The 18049-nt window shown below is 33.7% G+C and overlaps 1 pseudogene; it reads left to right on the top strand.

The window, feature by feature from the left end:
- Positions 1-7206: 7206 nt before the first annotated feature.
- On the top strand, positions 7207-17596 carry LOC111999509 (beta-amyrin 28-monooxygenase-like; annotated as a pseudogene).
- Positions 17597-18049: the final 453 nt, after the last annotated feature.

The following is an 18049-nucleotide window of genomic DNA, read 5'->3' as shown; positions in this document are numbered from 1 at the left end:
GAAGAAGAATTTCAAATAGGCAATGAAGTTTTTGGAGTCTAATTAAGTGGAATCATTAATTTTTGAAGTGTCCTATGTGATAAAAATTACTCTATTTTCATTTTCTTTGTCTTACCTAACAAAACAGAGTATCAGTAGTGGTTGGCCATTTGGGTTTTATGCTAAAAATTCAATTTTTGCTTCATGAAAACTAAACATAGAAAAATCTGGGTTTTTGTTGTAAATTTGATAACTCTTCCTAAAATGAAGCTTAATTGCTTTAAAGTTGAAGGTTAATTTCTTTACTCTTAATTTGGTATTTGACATTGCATCTCGTTTTAGAGTAGTCATTGGGAGTGGAATTGTGGTTCTCCCAGCAATCCCCCATGATGATGGTGCCACAACTCAAATCCATGATGTTGGCTCTGATATTGCTTGTCGGACCGTGAACTGTGCCACTTTGCCTGAAAACCAAACCAATTAGTGATGAGAAAGACACTCTTAGATCTTTTATGGCATTTAACATCGCACCTCCCAGACCCATTTTTAGAGCAGTCACAGGGAGCCAAATTGTGGTGGCCTCTACTATTTTGAATATTTGTAATGTGAATGCTGTGATGTAGGAATGGAGGATGTTCTAGCGAGCTATGTGTTTGGGAAGAAGAAGACAACAGAAGTTGCTCACTTGTAAGTACTTAAAGATTGGAATCCTTGAAATATTGATTTTATATAGTTGCATATTTGGTTTGCTATTTTGATTCTTTACAAAGATTTTAAACCTTGCTAATTCGGATTAAGATATAGCTGTTTAGAAGGAAACAGAAAAATTCGCTTCACCATCTCTTTTGGCTGGGTGCAAAACTGCTAAATTGATAAAAAATATTATTAGCATTATAGTGGGAACTACAGAAGTAAACAAAGTGAAATATATAAGTGCACTCTAAATACAGAAGTGAATAAGTTCTTACAAAAATAGATTGCAATTTTGCAAAAGAATCTCTTTTCTGTATGAAATTGAAGCACCTGGGGAGTTTTAGGTGTGCGCTTACATGTGCATGTGTGGATAAATTTTTTATGAATCTTTGTTTGATATAAGCATAAGTTGGAACATTAGGCAAGTTGGATCACTCCCTACAATTTTCTTATCTTTTTTATCAATCTAACAATTAACGTAAGCCACTTTTAAGGTACCAGCATATCTTTAATTGACACTTCAATGGCATACTCAATGATGAGATGTTTGCCATACATATTCCATGCTTACTTTACTTCCTATCTTGCAAGTGATCTGCCCATCCTTAAAATGAGAATGAATTGCACCAGATCATGCTGCCGTTTATTATTAATTGCTCCTTCCTTGGTTCTAGGTGGTGAACTATAAAATGCCATTTTATACACTGGTGCAGATGATTGCAGAACTCTTTTGGGATTAACCATAAACACACACGCACCCTTTTTGATACTTAAGTTTATGAGCTGTTTGCTACTTGTACTTGGTGGGTCAACGAAATGAGCTTGTTTTATGGACCTTGTACGATGCTTTATAGGAATGCGCTTCTACAGGTTCCTGATGAGCCATTTTCAAATTGGGTTGGAGCAATTAAATAACCCAATTGATATTCTGACTTCAAGCAATATTTTGTTTGTACCAATAACAGTATTAGATATTGTCCATTTTGTCCAGTGCCATCTCTAGATCGAGACAATTTCATTCATACCTTTTCATGTTATTTCTGACAATTGTAACCAGGCATCAAATATTTGCTATTGCCAATATTTATCCAAAAAGGGGATGCAGCTATTGATGCCACTTGTGGCAATGTTTATGATACTTTAGCAATGGTTAAAATTGTAGCTGATGAATCAACCAGGGTTTGTGTTTTTGCTATGGATATTCAGACTGATACTTTAGAGAATACTTCTTTGCTATAAGAGAAGCTCAATATAAACGAGTTTCCCTTATCTCACAGTTCCTTTTTTTTCTTTTCTTTTTCATTGTCTTCTAAGGGAAGCAGAAAAATGAATCCATTTTCAGTTTTAACATATATGGATCTTCAGTTATAATCTGAATTCTTTTTTTTTCTTTTTTCTTTTTTCTTTTTTTCTTTTTTGGATACCAGGTCTGGATGGTACAACCGTACAATTCAAAGGAAGTCTTTAGCTACTACAGCTATTTCGTCCGACCAAAAATAATGTATGGAGGAGTTTGATTCACGTCTTGCTCATGGTGATTCCCTGCCAAATGAGGCCAGGAACAAACTTGGACTATAAGCTTCATTCCTTGCTGGCTTAAAGTGCTAGATATTTTGCTTCCACCTCTGTTCTATTCCTTTAGCATTAGTGAGGATGATAATGCTTGTGAACTCTAGCTGTGTAGCTTTTATGACTGCACTTTGTATGGCTATCTGCTTGGCTATAAATGTGGACTGGGTTTAGTTGTGTCACAAGCTTCCAAAATACTTCTTTCCTCCCTGCTTATGGCTTCAAAGGCATTCCACTTCTTGTGCTCCGTTTGTGTCTGACTCCATCTGCCTTGATATGGAGTTGCCATGGCTGCATAGATATGTGTTGGTGCTCCTATTTGGTCCTTTAATTGGATTTTCCCTTTGTTTTGTTGCACATGCTGTTTGGTACCAGCACATATATATATCTATATATATGCACACATACACATGCTGTTTTAAACACTGTTATTTTTAGAAAATCTAATGAACGATGCCACCTTTCATTTAATGTGTCTATCATGCAAATCATCGGTTAGTAAATATACAATGGTAAGAAGCGTTATAAATGAGATCATTAAAAATATATATATAATTAATTAGCAACTATTACCATGGAGTAATAGTCTATGGTTTTACATATCTAAAATAAGTGGAATATATAAAGTTTACTTAAAGGTATGTGTAAAGATTCGCATTATATATAAAGGTTTTAAAACTAAGTTATATGTAAGGTTTCCCATCAGTAGATGAAATCCAAGACCCTAACGGCCTAACCACTTACAAACTCTATTTCTCCTTCTCCACATTTAGATGAAAGTTGAAACTCGAAAGGCAAGACCCTGACTCACTGAGAAGCTCTCTTCCTCTATATAAGTTTCCCTTCAGACTACACACTCTTCAACTTTTTTGCAAACAGCAATTTGCATTCCAGATTCAGTGATTCCATTTGACCAAACTAACGTTCCTACTCATTTTTCAAGTCTTAATTCAGTCCTTCTATGTAAATTAATGGAGATGCATAGTTAAAGAAGATATACAATCACTCTAAAAATTTTATAATATATATATATATATATACAGTCTAACCTCAACAGTTCCACCACTCTCTTTTCTCTTCCTCTTCCAAAACTTCTCTCTCTCTCTCTCTCTCTCTGGGTGGTATATTTGAATTCCTCAAACTGAAAATAATATTCAATATTACCAATAGGCTACACATTGGAAGGATTGTCTTCTAAGATAACGAATGTTTTTCTTGCTGTGTTACAGAAAATGTGAAGCGGCATGCAATATAGCATAGTCACCAATAGTCATATTGCTTTCAACTATGTTTATATTAAATTTTGAGTTGTCCATGATGCTATGGTACTAGGTATGAAGACCAATTTGTTAATATGACTTTTGATATGCTCCTACAGCTAATTAAGAAATTCACAACAAGTTGGACCAAATTGTTTATGATGCCTTCAAATTGCAAGTGGCTTTTTCTTTTTTCCTTTTCTAACACAAATGCATGAAAGTGGCAGGTCCATCATAAGCAAAAAGATGATCATAAGTTTAGATATTGACAAACAATTGAGATACTGCAATTTAATTTGTTACTTTTAAGACTATTAGTTTTAATTCATTAAAAGATTTTAAGTTTGATTTGTTACTTTTGAAATGATATTATTAACTTGTTAGAGCATCTTTATCAGCTGTGCCATATGTGCCAAATGCTAAATATTTGGCACATTTGGCACACCAAACATCATTTAACCCCATTTATCAGATGTGCCATATCCCATTTTTTTTGCAACATGCTACAGTAACATCATAAATTTGCCATGGTACGGAACGGTGTGGCAAATGAATTTATTCTTTTTTTATTCTTCTCTCTCTCATTCTTTCATCTTCTCCTTCAGCTCTCACCGCCTTTATCTCCACTCTCTCTTCACCGATTCCCTCACCGGTTCCCTTCACTGATTCCCACCGACCCAACAAATCTAAGAAACCCAGTGACCATCGACCACAATCAAAACCCACAAACCCAGCAAAACAATGAAATCAGCAAAAACCACAAATCTAGCAAAACAATGGCGTCACCAAAACCCACAAAAACCATCAACCCACAAACCCAGAACCAGCAACCACAGACCACATGCATCAAAAAATTCACAAACATTTCAAACCCACAAAATCTTCATCACATCTCCTCTGTGGCTTTCTGACAATCTCCCACCGACCACCCCATAACAGACCCAAACCAACAATCCAAACCAAAACCTACAAAACTCCAACACACCCACAAAACCTCTATCACCGATCCAAATCAAAACCGACCCACTACAAAACCCACAACCATGGGGCCACCACAAAGGTGAAATCAGTGAACCTACCACCACAATGCTACCGGACAGATGAAGAGAGAATTAGAGGTTATGGACTGAAAGGTCAGAGGAAAAGGGAGAAATTATAGATCAGAGAGAGGCGAGAGGTTCAGAGAAAGAGAGAAAGAGAGGCGAGAGGTTCAGAGAGAGAGAGAGACAGGCGAGAGAAGTGAAGAAAAAGAAAACATTTGATGGGTTTAGATTTGTTGTGTTTTATTTATTTATTTTTTGAGTGAGTAATTAATATATTATTTTAATGGGTAGTAAATATTATTTTAATGTATAGAATTGAAGTATAGAACATCTGATAAATGGTATGTTGTAAAATAATGTGGCAAAATAATAAAGTAAGGTTTTAGTGTGGCAAAATGACATAATTTTTGCCACATCTGATACGGATGCTCTTACACCTTTAAAATCATAGGGTTTAAAATATAATTTTTCAAAAAATTGATTAGTTTTTTAAGTGAAAATAGGAGAGGACATGAGGGGACCTCAGGGTAATTACAGTAACTCTTTCATGTATTACAAATAAAAATTTGATAGGCCTTAGGTTAGGCAGCACCTACACGGATACGAGCATAGATGCAATACAATGAGACAGTAATTTTTAAAGAATTATATTTTTTATATGTTGCTAAACATTTTTTTCATATAATGATAAATATATTAATTAATAATTATTATTACAAAATAAATTAATAATTATTATATATATCACTCTTAAAATATATACTAAAACAATAAATAAATTATGAAAGTGGAGGAAAGTGGATCACACATCCTTAAATAAATAAATAAAAATGTAAAGTTGGCGTTCACGCAAAGTTAAAAAGATTATATTTTTAAAAAATAAATAAATGCATTTGACCACATAACATATGCTACACGTTTTTGTCCAAAATAATTATGCTACACGTGAGCCAACTAGCCCCACCCTATATTCATTTCGCATCACAGATATGCTACACGTTTCCCATCTACCATTTCAATACATCACTTCACCATATTGCTTTCACTATTCTTGATGACGAAGGAGAATATGTATATCTGTTCTTTTACATTTTCATGAGCGCTGGATTTGGGTATATAAAACTTATTTATTTATTAAAATTTATTTAACTAATTACTTTTAACATAAATTCAATCTAATTCAATTATTATGAGTAAACTCTAATTCACCTAATTACCTAATTATTAAAATTACCAAAATACTCCTAAAGTGAAAAACTCAAATCTCCCGGCTTCACCCAACCTTATCTTTCTCTGGTTCAAAAAGTAAGGTTGAAAAATTTCATCAAATCTCAACAAAAAAAGAAAATAAAAAATTCATAGTAATCCTAAACTCGTCAAATCTCAAACTCTAATTTTCTCAGGAACCAAATACTTCCCAAGAAATAGAAGTGGAAGTGAAAGTAAACTCCTAGACTCAACCTCCCACCAAAAACTCTACCTTCCTCTCCTCATTCTACACCAACACCCTTCTCACAGTAATCCACACGTCGACGCATGTCGGAGATCTCGATGATCCGCTCCTCGTCCTCGGGGATCAGCTCGTGCACACTAATCCACGCGCCAATGTGCTGCCGAATAGACTTGATGATGCTCCCGGACTTCCCGATCACCCCTACGACCTTCATGTCGTGGCACAGAATTCGGTACGATGTCGTCACGGTCAGCGACAGGTCTGGCTGGGGCTTTGCGGCTCAACCCGACCTAGTTCTGTGGTGGTGGTTGTACCGGTTTTTTTGCTTTGTTTTGTCCCTTTGTTCTCTATTTGTTTCTTGGGAAAATGGGATTTTTTTTTCAAACTTGGAAACCCTAGAAAATGGAAGAAGAGAAGAGAGGCTGAAAGAGGGGTAGGGCTGAGTTTTTTATTTTTATTTTGGATGGGAAAGGCTGAGTTGAATTTGAGTTAATTGTTTTTAGGTTAAATAGATCTCAATAGGTTTTTAGTTAAAACCCAATAATGACTGGATCAAATTGAATTGATGCCCATTTAACCTAAATAATAATTGAGTGAGTTTGAGTTCAATTAGAGTAAGTAGATTTGGGTGGGCAAATAGGTTTTTGTTTATTTTGTCACTCCTAATTTTCAACCTCAATTTCCACATGGGCGAACAGTGTGTTTAGCAAAAATTATTATTTTTAATTTATTTTACAATTTAGTTTATTTTTGCTATTATTTATGCACTTTACATACTTTTTGATACTATTTATAAATCTTACTGTATTATTTTAGCTAAATTTTACTTTTATTTATTATACTTTTTACAAAAAAAATTCAACTTTAATAAAATAAGAAAATCTCAAATAGATATACATGTCTAGTTACAATGCCTTTTGTTTCTAAGTATTAGTTTGAATTATGTTGAAAATTTTAGTTTATTTTTTTTAATTATTTATATGTTTTATTATTCTTTTTAATACTATTCGCACATCTTATTGTACTATTTAACTTATTTTTCAACAATTTTTTTATACATTCATGAAAAAGTTTTTTTTGTTAACAGAATCTTTAAAAAAATCTATTTACACACATTTTCATACCGTCCCCACATGTCATGTCATATTGTCACTTTCAATCCTACCAACTCAACCCAACTCTCTCTCTCTCTCTCTCTCTCTCTCTCTTGTTTTCTATCTGCTTTAGTCTACTCTCATCTCAGTCCCACTGTTTTATTTTTGGCCAAGTCTCAAGTCTCACCTGAGTCTCTCTCTCTCTCTCTCTATTTTCTTTTTATTTTGCTTGTCCAACGATTTCATTGAAAAATCCTAGGTCTTTTTTCTTTTCTTTTTTCCTTCTTTTTCTTATTATCATCAACACCAGTAATGATTTTCTTTGGTTCTTTTCCTTCAAATAAAATTTAATAACAGTAAAACTTCAAGAGCCGTGGTGTAGAAAGAAAAGATTTTCAGGGTCCCACTACCGACTGCTCGGCCTACCACCACCAATATGCCACCGGAACCATAACTGGTAAACTTTTTAATAATTTATTTATTTTTTGTTAAGTTTTTGGAATGGTTTGTGTTTAAGTTGGTTCTATTTTTTTAGTCTCTGTGTTAGATTTGGATTTGTTATGGATATTTTGGGTTACGTTAGCAATATCTACTGCAACAAAAAGAAAAAGCTTAAACGGTGCTTAAAGCTATTCTTCTTATTAGGAAAAATGGGTCATGAGCCGCAACAATGACAAGGTATTCCGATGTATCTTTTCTCTCTCGCGTTGCTTGTTGATGTTTTTAAAATTTTGTTGCAACCACTCCGGTTCTAAACTTCTAATGGCATAAAACTTTGAAGAAGTGGGATCTGATTGCTCAATCGACAAAGATTCTAATAGTTGAATAAAATGTCTGAGGTTAAATTTTGCTTACACTAAAAACTAATTGATATTTTAATCAGATAAAGAATTATCATTAGAAGCAAACCTCATAAATTGAAACTTTCTAAAAAAAATTGAAAAAAAAAAGGACTGTAATTCCGTAAATATGTTTAATGTTTGACTACTCTGTTTTCTACCGTCCATTTATTTGGTAAATAGTATTGGTCTTGCTTTAAGAAATCAAAAAAAATCTTTTTACCAAAATGTGTGTTAAGTTTCAAATTTAAGTAGATGTTAAATTTTAGGTATGCCCCTTTCATTTAAAAAATAGATATAAATATTTTTAATTTATTTTTGTTTAATGTTGACTTTTTTGTCATATAAAAGACATTCATTTTAGGAGTATTTAAAGCATAAGTTTATAAATATACATAAATACATCTCTTTAGAAATTTTTTTTTTCTAAAAAATTAAAGTGATACGCATTTATATTTAAAATTAAAGATATAGAGAATTAATGATACTGAAATTTAATAATACATTTAGCTCGACTCCTCTAGAGAAAATACATTTAGCTCGTCTCCTCCGCCACTGACTAGATTAGTTGACCGAGATTGATTTTCCTTAATGTATCAAATAAGTTTTTAAACTTATGGTGACCACATTAAATGTTTTGACCATGTGAAATTTCCTAAACCTAAAGTAACAAATAAGATATTATACCTCACATGCTCATCAGTGTTAAAATTTAATTCAACAATGGACCACAAAGTACTGCACAAAATAGTAGTTCACAAAGCATGTTCATGTGCACATTCACTCTATAGAAGCAAATAGACCTTTGAAAATGTATGCAAGCAACTAATTCGTGTTATTCTCACAAAAATTTGAAAATATGTGCAGGTTTGGCCTCGTTGACAAAATTTTAGGCTTTGCCACTCCCTCTATATATGCATCCTAACTATACTTTCTAGTGCTTTGTTCACCTTATTTTCTAGTCTTGCTCATTGGTGTAATTGTTAAAGTTGCAATGGATATCCTTCCAAACCTGCTTCATGTTGTGGTCCTATCTATTTCGCTCTGCCTTGTCTTCCTCATATTTAGACAAAAGTCCACTCATTCCAAGTTACCACCTGGTAAAAAGGGTTGGCTGATCATTGGGGAAACATTGGAATTTGGTACGGCTGGACAAAGGGGAACCCCAGAGATGTTCATTAAGGAAAGAATGAGAAAATATTCTCAGGATCTCTTTCAAACCTCACTGTTTGGGGAGAACTTGGCTGTGTTGTGTGGTGCTTCAGGGAACAAGTTTTTGTTCTCCAACGAGAAAAAATATGTCACCGCTTGGTGGCCACGATGCATACAGAAAGTAGTGTTTGAATCTGAAGAAAGCTATAGCAACAATGATTCTACTAAATTACGTAGTCTCGTGGTTGAATTTCTAAAGCCAGAAGCTCTTCAACATTTCATACCTATCATGGACTCCATGGCAAAGGAACACTTGGAGACAGATTGGTGTCCTTACAAACAAGTAAAGATTTTGTCACTGTCATTGAAGTATACCTTCGCATTGGCTTGTAGATTGTTTATGAGTATCACAGATCCTAACCATGTGACAACATTTTCTGATCATTATAAAATAAATTAATAATTAATATATATATATCACTCTTAAAATATATACTAAAAAAATAAATAAATTATGAAAGTGGAGGAAAGTGGATCACACATCCTTAAATAAATAAATAAAAATGTAAAGTTGGCGTTCACGCAAAGTTAAAAAGATTATATTTTAAAAAAATAAATAAATGCATTTGACCACATAACATATGCTACACGTTTTTGTCCAAAATAATTATGCTACACGTGAGCCAACTAGCCCCACCCTATATTCATTTCGCATCACAGATATGCTAGTGCTACACGTTTCCCATTGACCACATCAATACATCACTTCACCATATTGCATTCACTATTCTTGATAACGAAGGAGAATATGTATATATGTTCTTTTACATTTTCATGAGCGCTAAATTTGGGTATATAAAACTTATTTATTCATTAAAGTTCATTTAACTAATTACTTTTAACATAAACTCAACTCAATTCAATTATTATGAGTAAACTCCAACTCGCCCAATTACCTAATTATTAAAATTACTAAAATACCCCTAAAGTGGAAAACTCAAATCTCCCGGCTTCACCCAACCTTATCCTTCTCTGGTTCAAAAAGTGAGGTTGAAAAATTTCATCAAATCTCAACAAAAAAAGAAAAGAAAAAATTCATAGTAATCCTAAACTCGTCAAATCTCAAACTCTAATTTTCTCAGGAACCAAACACTCCCCAAGAAATAGAAGTGGAAGTGAAAGTAGACTCCTAGACTCAACCTCCCACCAAAAACTCTACCTTCCTCTCCTCATTCTACACCAACACCCTTCTCACAATAATCCACGTGTCGGCGCATGTTGGAGATCTCGATGATCCGCTCCTCATCCTTGGGGATCAGCTCGTGCACACTGATCCACGCGCCAGTGTGCTGCCGAATCAACTTGATGATGCTCCCGGACTTCCCGATCACCCCTACGACCTTCATGTCGTGGCATAGAATCCGGTACGATGTCGTCACGGTCAGCGACGGGTCTGGCTAGGGCTTTGCGGCTCAATCCGACCTGCTTTTGTGGTGGTGGTGAGGCGGGCCTGGCGGAGCCAGAGCCGCTGCGTAGTGGTGGTTGTACCAGTTTTTTTGCTTTGCTTTGTCCCTTTGTTCTCTGTTTGTTTCTTGGGAAAATGAGATTTTTTTTTTTCAATCTTGGAAACCCTAGAAAATGGAAGAAGAGAAGAGAGGCTGAAAGAGGGGTAAGGCTGAGTTTTTTATTTTTATTTTGGATGGAAAGAGCTGGTTGAATTTGGGTTAATTGTTTTTAGGTTAAATGAGCCTAAATGGGTTTTAGTTAAAACCTAATAATTATTGAGTCTAATTGAGTTAATGTTCATTTAATCTAAATAATAATTGGGTGAGTTTGTGTTCAATTAGAGTGGGTGGGTTTGAGCAGATAAATGAGTTTGAGTTTATTTTGTCACTCTTAATTTTCAGCCTCAGTTTTCATGTGGACGGATAGTGTGTTTGGTAAAAATTATTATTTTTAACTTATTTTACAATTTAGTTTATTTTTACTATTATTTATGCACTTTACATACTTTTTGATACTATTCATAAATTTTATTGTATTATTTCAACTAATTTTTACTTTTATTTATTATACTTTTAACCAAAAAAAAATTCAATTTTAATAAAATAAGTAAATCTATAGGCATATCTAGTTACAATGCCTTTTGTTTCTAAGCATTTGTTTGAATTATGTTGGAAATTTTAGTTTATTTTTTTAATTATTTATATATTTTATTATACTTTTTAATATTATTTATTTTACCATTTTACTTATTTTTCAACATTTTTTTTTAGGCGAAAATGCACTTTTCGTCCCTACATTTTGGGTAAATTCTCATTTTGGTCCCAAAATTGATTTCTTTGCAAATTTCATCCCTAAAAAAAGAAAATCGTTTTTAAAATAGTCCCTGCCGTCAACCCACTCACGAAAACCTACTACGTGGTAGACGGAATGCCGTTTTTGCTGACGTGGCGCTGACGTGGCCATTAAAATATTATTAAAAAAGATTATTTGGCATTTTTTAAATGCCACGTCAGCTCTACTCTCAATTTTAATTTTAATATTATTAAAAATAAACACCAGATTTCTCCATTTTAATTTTATTTAAAAAAATGAAAAACAAACAAAATTTTTTTTTACTATTTCAAGCCGTAAATCTTGTTCTCATCTCTCACTCTCTCATCTCTCAAGAGCCAAACAGTATTGAAGACGATGGAGCTCAAGCTCAAGCTCAAGCTCCATCTTGTTCTCATCTCCCAACTCTCTTATCTCTCATCTCTCACTCTCTCATCTCTCATCTCTCATCTCTCAAGAGCCAAGATCAAGAGAACCCATAACCCTTTAAATTGAAGACCCACAAAACCCATCTCATGATCAAACCGTATCTGGTTTGATCATGGGATTTCTTGGAATTTTTGATGATGTTGGTGTTGATTTTGAGGATGGAGTTTGTGGGGGTTGAGTTTCATAGATTGATGCGGGTAAGGATCGTGATGGGGATGATGTTGATGTTGGTGATGATTTGGTGGGTTTGATTGAAGAATGTGAGCAGTGAGGGCTTGGAGAAATGGGTCTGGTGAAGAAGAGCGCCGCCTCTCGGTGAAGAAGAGCGCCGCCGCTCGGTGGTTTTGGTGAACTCGGATCGGTGGGTGTTGTGAACACGGATCGGTGGTTGGGTCCGCTGATTCGAATCAGTTTGGGTTGTGATCTGGCCTGATCTTAGCCATGCCCAAAACCCTTACCTCCACCCCTGCCGTTCACCAACGCCGCCACCCCAGGCAGTGGTTCTCAAACCCATATGATTGGGTTGACGAGGGAGATGGTGGGTTTCTATTCTTTTGTTCTTGGGATTGAATATTCTAGGTTGTTGTTGGGATTGAATATTCTGGGTTGTTGTTGGGATTGAATATTTGGGATTCATGATCAAGATGAATTTGGAATACGAATTTGATAATTTGAATGTGAAATTTATGAGTTTATGGGTTTGTTGGATTTATTTTTTGTTTTCCTAGCAGTGATGGAGATTGGATTTGTTTGCTGGGTTTGTTTCTTGGATTTGGGAAGAACAAGAAGAACAAACTGTTACGTTCTTACGAAAAATTAATGAAAAGTAAAAAAAAAATGATTAAATTAGATTTTAGGCTGTTTTTAAAAATTTTAATTTATTTTTTGTTTAAATTTTCTGACATGGCTTTTAAAAAAAATTAAAATGCTGATGTGGCATTCAAAAAATGCCAAATAATCTTTTTTAATAATATTTTAATGGCCACGTCAGCTCCACATCAGCAAAAACGGCATTCCGTCTGCCACGTAGTAGGTTTCCGTGAGTGGGTTGACAGCATGGACTATTTTAAAAACGATTTTCTTTTTTTAGGGATGAAATTTGCAAAGAAATCAATTTTAAGACCAAAATAAGAATTGACCCAAAATATAGGGACGAAAAGTACATTTTTACATTTTTTTTTATTTTTTTTATTTTTTTTTTTTTACATTCAAGAAAAAGGTTTTTTGTTAACAGAATCTAAAAAAAAATCTATTTACACAAATTTTCGTACCATTCCCACATGTCATGTCACATTATCACTTTCAACCCTAGCAACTCAACCCATCTCTGTCTCTCTCTCGTTTTCTATCTGCTTTAGTCTACTCTCATCTCCAGTCCCACCATTTTATTTTTGGCATAGTCTCAAGTCTCACCTGAGTCTCTCTCTCTCTCTTTTCTTTTTATTTTGCTTGTCCAGCGATTTCATTATTTGAATTTCATTGAAAAATCCAAGGTCTTTTTTTTTTTTTTCCTTCTTTTTCTTATTATCATCAACACCAGTAATGATTTTCTTTGGTTCTTTTCCTTAAAATAAAATTTAATAACAGTAAAACTTCAAGAACCGTGGTGCAGAAAGAAAAGATTTTCAGGGTCCCACTACCGACTGCTCGGCCTACCACCACCAATATGCCACCGGAACCATAACTGGTAAACTTTTTAATAATTTATTTATTTTTTGTTAAGTTTTTGGAATGGTTTGTGTTTAAGTTGGTTCTATTTTTTTGGTCTCTGTGTTAGATTCGGTTTTGTTATGGATATTTGGGTTACATTAGCAATATCTACTGCAACAAAAAGAAAAAGCTTAAACGGTGCTTAAAGCTATTCTTCTTATTAGGAAATATGGGTCATGAGCCGCAACAATGACAAGGCATTCCGATGTATCTTTTCTCTCTCGCGTTGCTTGTTGATGTTTTTAAAATTTTGTTGCAACCACTCCGGTTCTAAACTTCTAATGGCATAAAACTTTGAAGAAGTGGGATCTGATTGCTCAATCGACAAAGTTTCTAACAGTTGAATAAGATGTCTGAGGTTAAATTTTGCTTATACCAAAAACTAATTGATATCTTAATCTGAAAATAAAGAATTATCATTAGAAGCAAACCCATAAATTGAAACTTTTTAAAAAAATTTTGAAAAAAAAAAAGGACTGTAATTCTGTAAATATGTTTAATGTTTGACTACTCTGTTTTTTACCGTCCATTTATTTGGTAAATAGTATTGGTCTTGCTTTAAGAAATCAAAAAAATCATTTTACCAAAATGTGTGTTAAGTTTCAAATTTAAGTAGATGTTAAATTTTAGGTATGCCCCCTTCATTTAAAAAAAAATATATAAATATTTTTAATTTATTTTTGTTTAATGTTGACTTTTTTATCATATAAAAGACATTCATTTTAGGAGTATTTAAAGTTCAAGTTTATAAAAATACATAAATATATCTCTTTAGAATTTTTTTTTTCTAAAAATTAAAATGATGCGCATTTATATTTAAAAATTTAAAGATATCGAGAATTAATGATACTGAAATTTAATAATACATTTAGCTCGATTCCTCTAGAGAAAATACATTTAGCTCGTCTCCTCCGCCACTGACTAGATTAGTTGACCGAGTTTGATTTTCCTTAAATGTATCAAATAAGTTTTTAAACTTATGATGACCACATTAAATGTTTTGACCATGAAATTTCCTAAACCTAAAGTAACAAATAAGATATTATACCTCACATGCTCATCAATGTCAAAATTTAATTCAACAATGGACCACAAATTACTGCACAAAATACTAGTTCACAAAGCATGTTCATGTGCATATTCACTCTATAGAAGCAAATAGACATTCGAAAAATGTATGCAAGCAACTAATTCGTGTTATTCTCACAAAAATTTGAAAATATGTGCAGGTTTGGCCTCGTTGACAAAATTTTAGGCTTTGCCACTCCCTCTATATATGCATCCTAACTATACATTCTAGTGCTTTGTTCACCTTATTTTCTAGTCTTGCTCATTGGTGTAATTGTTAAAGTTGCAATGGATATCCTTCCAAACCTGCTTCACGTTGTGGTCCTATCTATTTCGCTCTGCCTTGTCTTCCTCATATTTAGACAAAAGTCCACTCATTCCAAGTTACCACCTGGTAAAAAGGGTTGGCCGATCATTGGGGAAACATTGGAATTTGGTACGGCTGGACAAAGGGGAACCCCAGAGATGTTCATTAAGGAAAGAATGAGAAAACACTCTCAGGATCTCTTTCAAACCTCACTGTTTGGGGAGAACTTGGCTGTGTTGTGTGGTGATTCAGGAAACAAGTTTTTGTTCTCCAACGAGAAAAAATATGTCACCGCTTGGTGGCCACGATGCATACAGAAAGTAGTGTTTGAATCTGAAGAAAGCTATAGCAACAATGATTCTACTAAATTACGTAGTCTCGTGGTTGAATTTCTAAAGCCAGAAGCTCTTCAACATTTCATACCTATCATGGACTCCATGGCAAAGGAACACTTGGAGACAGATTGGTGTCCTTACAAACAAGTAAAGATTTTGTCACTGTCATTGAAGTATACCTTTGCATTGGCTTGTAGATTGTTTATGAGTATCACAGATCCTAACCATGTGACAACATTTTCTGATCCCTTTAACCTTGTCAAAGCTGGTACTGTGTCTGTGCCTATAAATATTCCAGGTACAGCCTACAATCGTGCCTTAAAAGGAGGCAAAGTTATTCGCCAAGAGATTTTAGCACTCATTAAAGAGAGGAAGAAAGAGCTAGCAGAGAATAAAGGGACAATTGCTCATGACTTATTGACTCATACGCTCCTTGCATCAGACGAGAAGGGTAGAGCTTTGGACGAGATGGTGATTGCTGGAAACATTTTGGGCTTACTTATTGGTAGCCATGATACCACTAGTTCTGCTATCACATCCGTGTTGAAATATCTAGCAGAGTTCCCTCATGTTTACAATCTGGTCTTGCAAGGTACTTCTTCTAAACATGCTATCTACAATTGCTATGGCTAGCTATCTCTACCACTTAACCCTTAATTGCAGAAATATATATGAAGTAACACTGGTGTAGCTCTTTGTTAATTTTACTTTACTTTATTAGATTAATATTTTAATATTTTCACATTTAGATTAAACATTCTGGATCTTCTTAAAACATAAGTGCTAAATTTTGTACTAATTATATTTTATTTACTATTCGATTCATAACACATATTTTATGGATAATTATTAATCTTGATAATCTTGAAATTTTGCAAACGTGGAGGGTATATCAGAAAAATGATAGAGTTTACCTTCAAATTGGATTGGAGGTACTTCAAACCCACAACATGACAATTCAAACGATCATTTATTTGTATTTTGTCATATGACCAATTTTTTTTAGAGGAAGTCACATGACCAATTTAATACATCATATTCCTTGTTTAAATAATTTAATACTCATATGATTTAACATTTATGTGAATAGTCAAATGCTAGATTTCACAATTTACTTAAGTGGGGTTTATATAGGGAGAGATGGTTTGGGTTAGGTATACATGGGCTTACAATAGAATTGAGCTTCTTCGGCCTACACAAATAAACCTAATACCTCTAACAAGCAAAAAGTATGTGTTTCAATGTGTCTGTGTTTGTGTTTTAAGTTTGTGATTAAGGATTTTTTAATTCATAGTTTATCTCCAAACAAAAATCTTGACTTCATCATAGATGCCTTATAATTGCTGGGTGAGGTTAATCTTCTATAATGCCCCAATCTTTTAGTGGCCATACACTAGCTAATAATAAGAAATTCAAAAACTTTATTTAGTATGCTGCATGTAGCTCTTCGCACAAGTGACACATGGTGGAAAGATTAATCTAATGAAAAAGTGGGGTATATTGTTAAGCAGAGCAAATGGAGATTGCAAGATCCAAAGGTCCAAAGGATTTGTAGAATTGGGATGACATTAAAAAGATGAAGTACTCTTGGAATGTAGCATGTGAGTCAATGAGGCTATTATCGCCTGCTCAAGGAGCATTCAGAGAGGTTATACATGACTTTACCTACAAAGGTTTTACTATTCCTAAAGGGTGGAAGGTATGTTTCATTAACAATACATAACCAAATTATACTTAGTGTAATGAGATCTAAATCCATAATTTAATGGTAATGCTTAGAGTTCTGAATCCATATTTTTGCAGACATTTTGGACTGTACATTCGGCACACAAAAATCCTAAATACTTTCCAGATCCTGAGAAATTTGATCCATCAAGATTTGAAGGGAATGGCCCAGCACCTTATACTTTTGTACCATTTGGAGGAGGACCTCGAATGTGCGCCGGAAGGGAGTATGCTCGTTTACAAATACTAGTGTATATGCATAATGTGGTGACAAGATTCAAGTGGGAGAAAAAAATTCCAGATGAAAAGATTACTTACAAACTATCCTCCATTCCAGTTCATGGTCTTCCCGTTATCCTTAAACCTCATAAACTTTAGATTGAGTTAAAACCTCTAGTGATAACAATCTCTATATTTAAAGTTAGGAAATACTACAAAGGTTTAATAATTGACATGGTAATGAATGTCATTAGTATTACTTCAACAACATAATAAACACACTAGTTTAAATGCTCATGTAATAAAATTTGTAATATTCCTATTATCACTTTTTTGTATAAGCTTCCAAACAGTGTATCATAAATCACAAAAACTAATTCCGGCATTTAATTATGTGCAATGCTAGAAATGCTACAACTATACAAGTCTTACAAATTGATATGACATCAATTAAATAGAAGTTATAGTGACATTCATTTATTTTGCTCTTGAAGTTAATCAATCATATTGTAAGATGTGTAGTAAAATTCATAGTAATTCTTGCATTTTTTTTTTTATATTATTAATGTGGCTAATCACATTTATTATTACATCAATTTGTGAGTTTTTTTTATTTTTTGGTTATAGAGTTGACGGTACCTAAGAATTTTCTTTATATCTTCTCTAATTAGTTTACAAGGCCTATAGGAGACAAGGACCCAAGGAGCGTGGAAGCCTTTTTTTTTTTTTTTTTAATACTAAATTTTCTTTTTAATTGTTGGGTGCCAAATGCTTTATGTTTTTACCACGTATCCGTGCAAGATGAATCCCATTCCATGATAGGAATTTTTCCCTATAA

The sequence above is a fragment of the Quercus suber genome, unplaced genomic scaffold (genome assembly GCF_002906115.3).
Source record: "Quercus suber isolate HL8 unplaced genomic scaffold, Cork oak 2.0 scaffold_508, whole genome shotgun sequence".
NCBI lineage: Eukaryota > Viridiplantae > Streptophyta > Magnoliopsida > Fagales > Fagaceae > Quercus > Quercus suber.
This window is presented reverse-complemented; position numbering and strand designations above follow the sequence as displayed.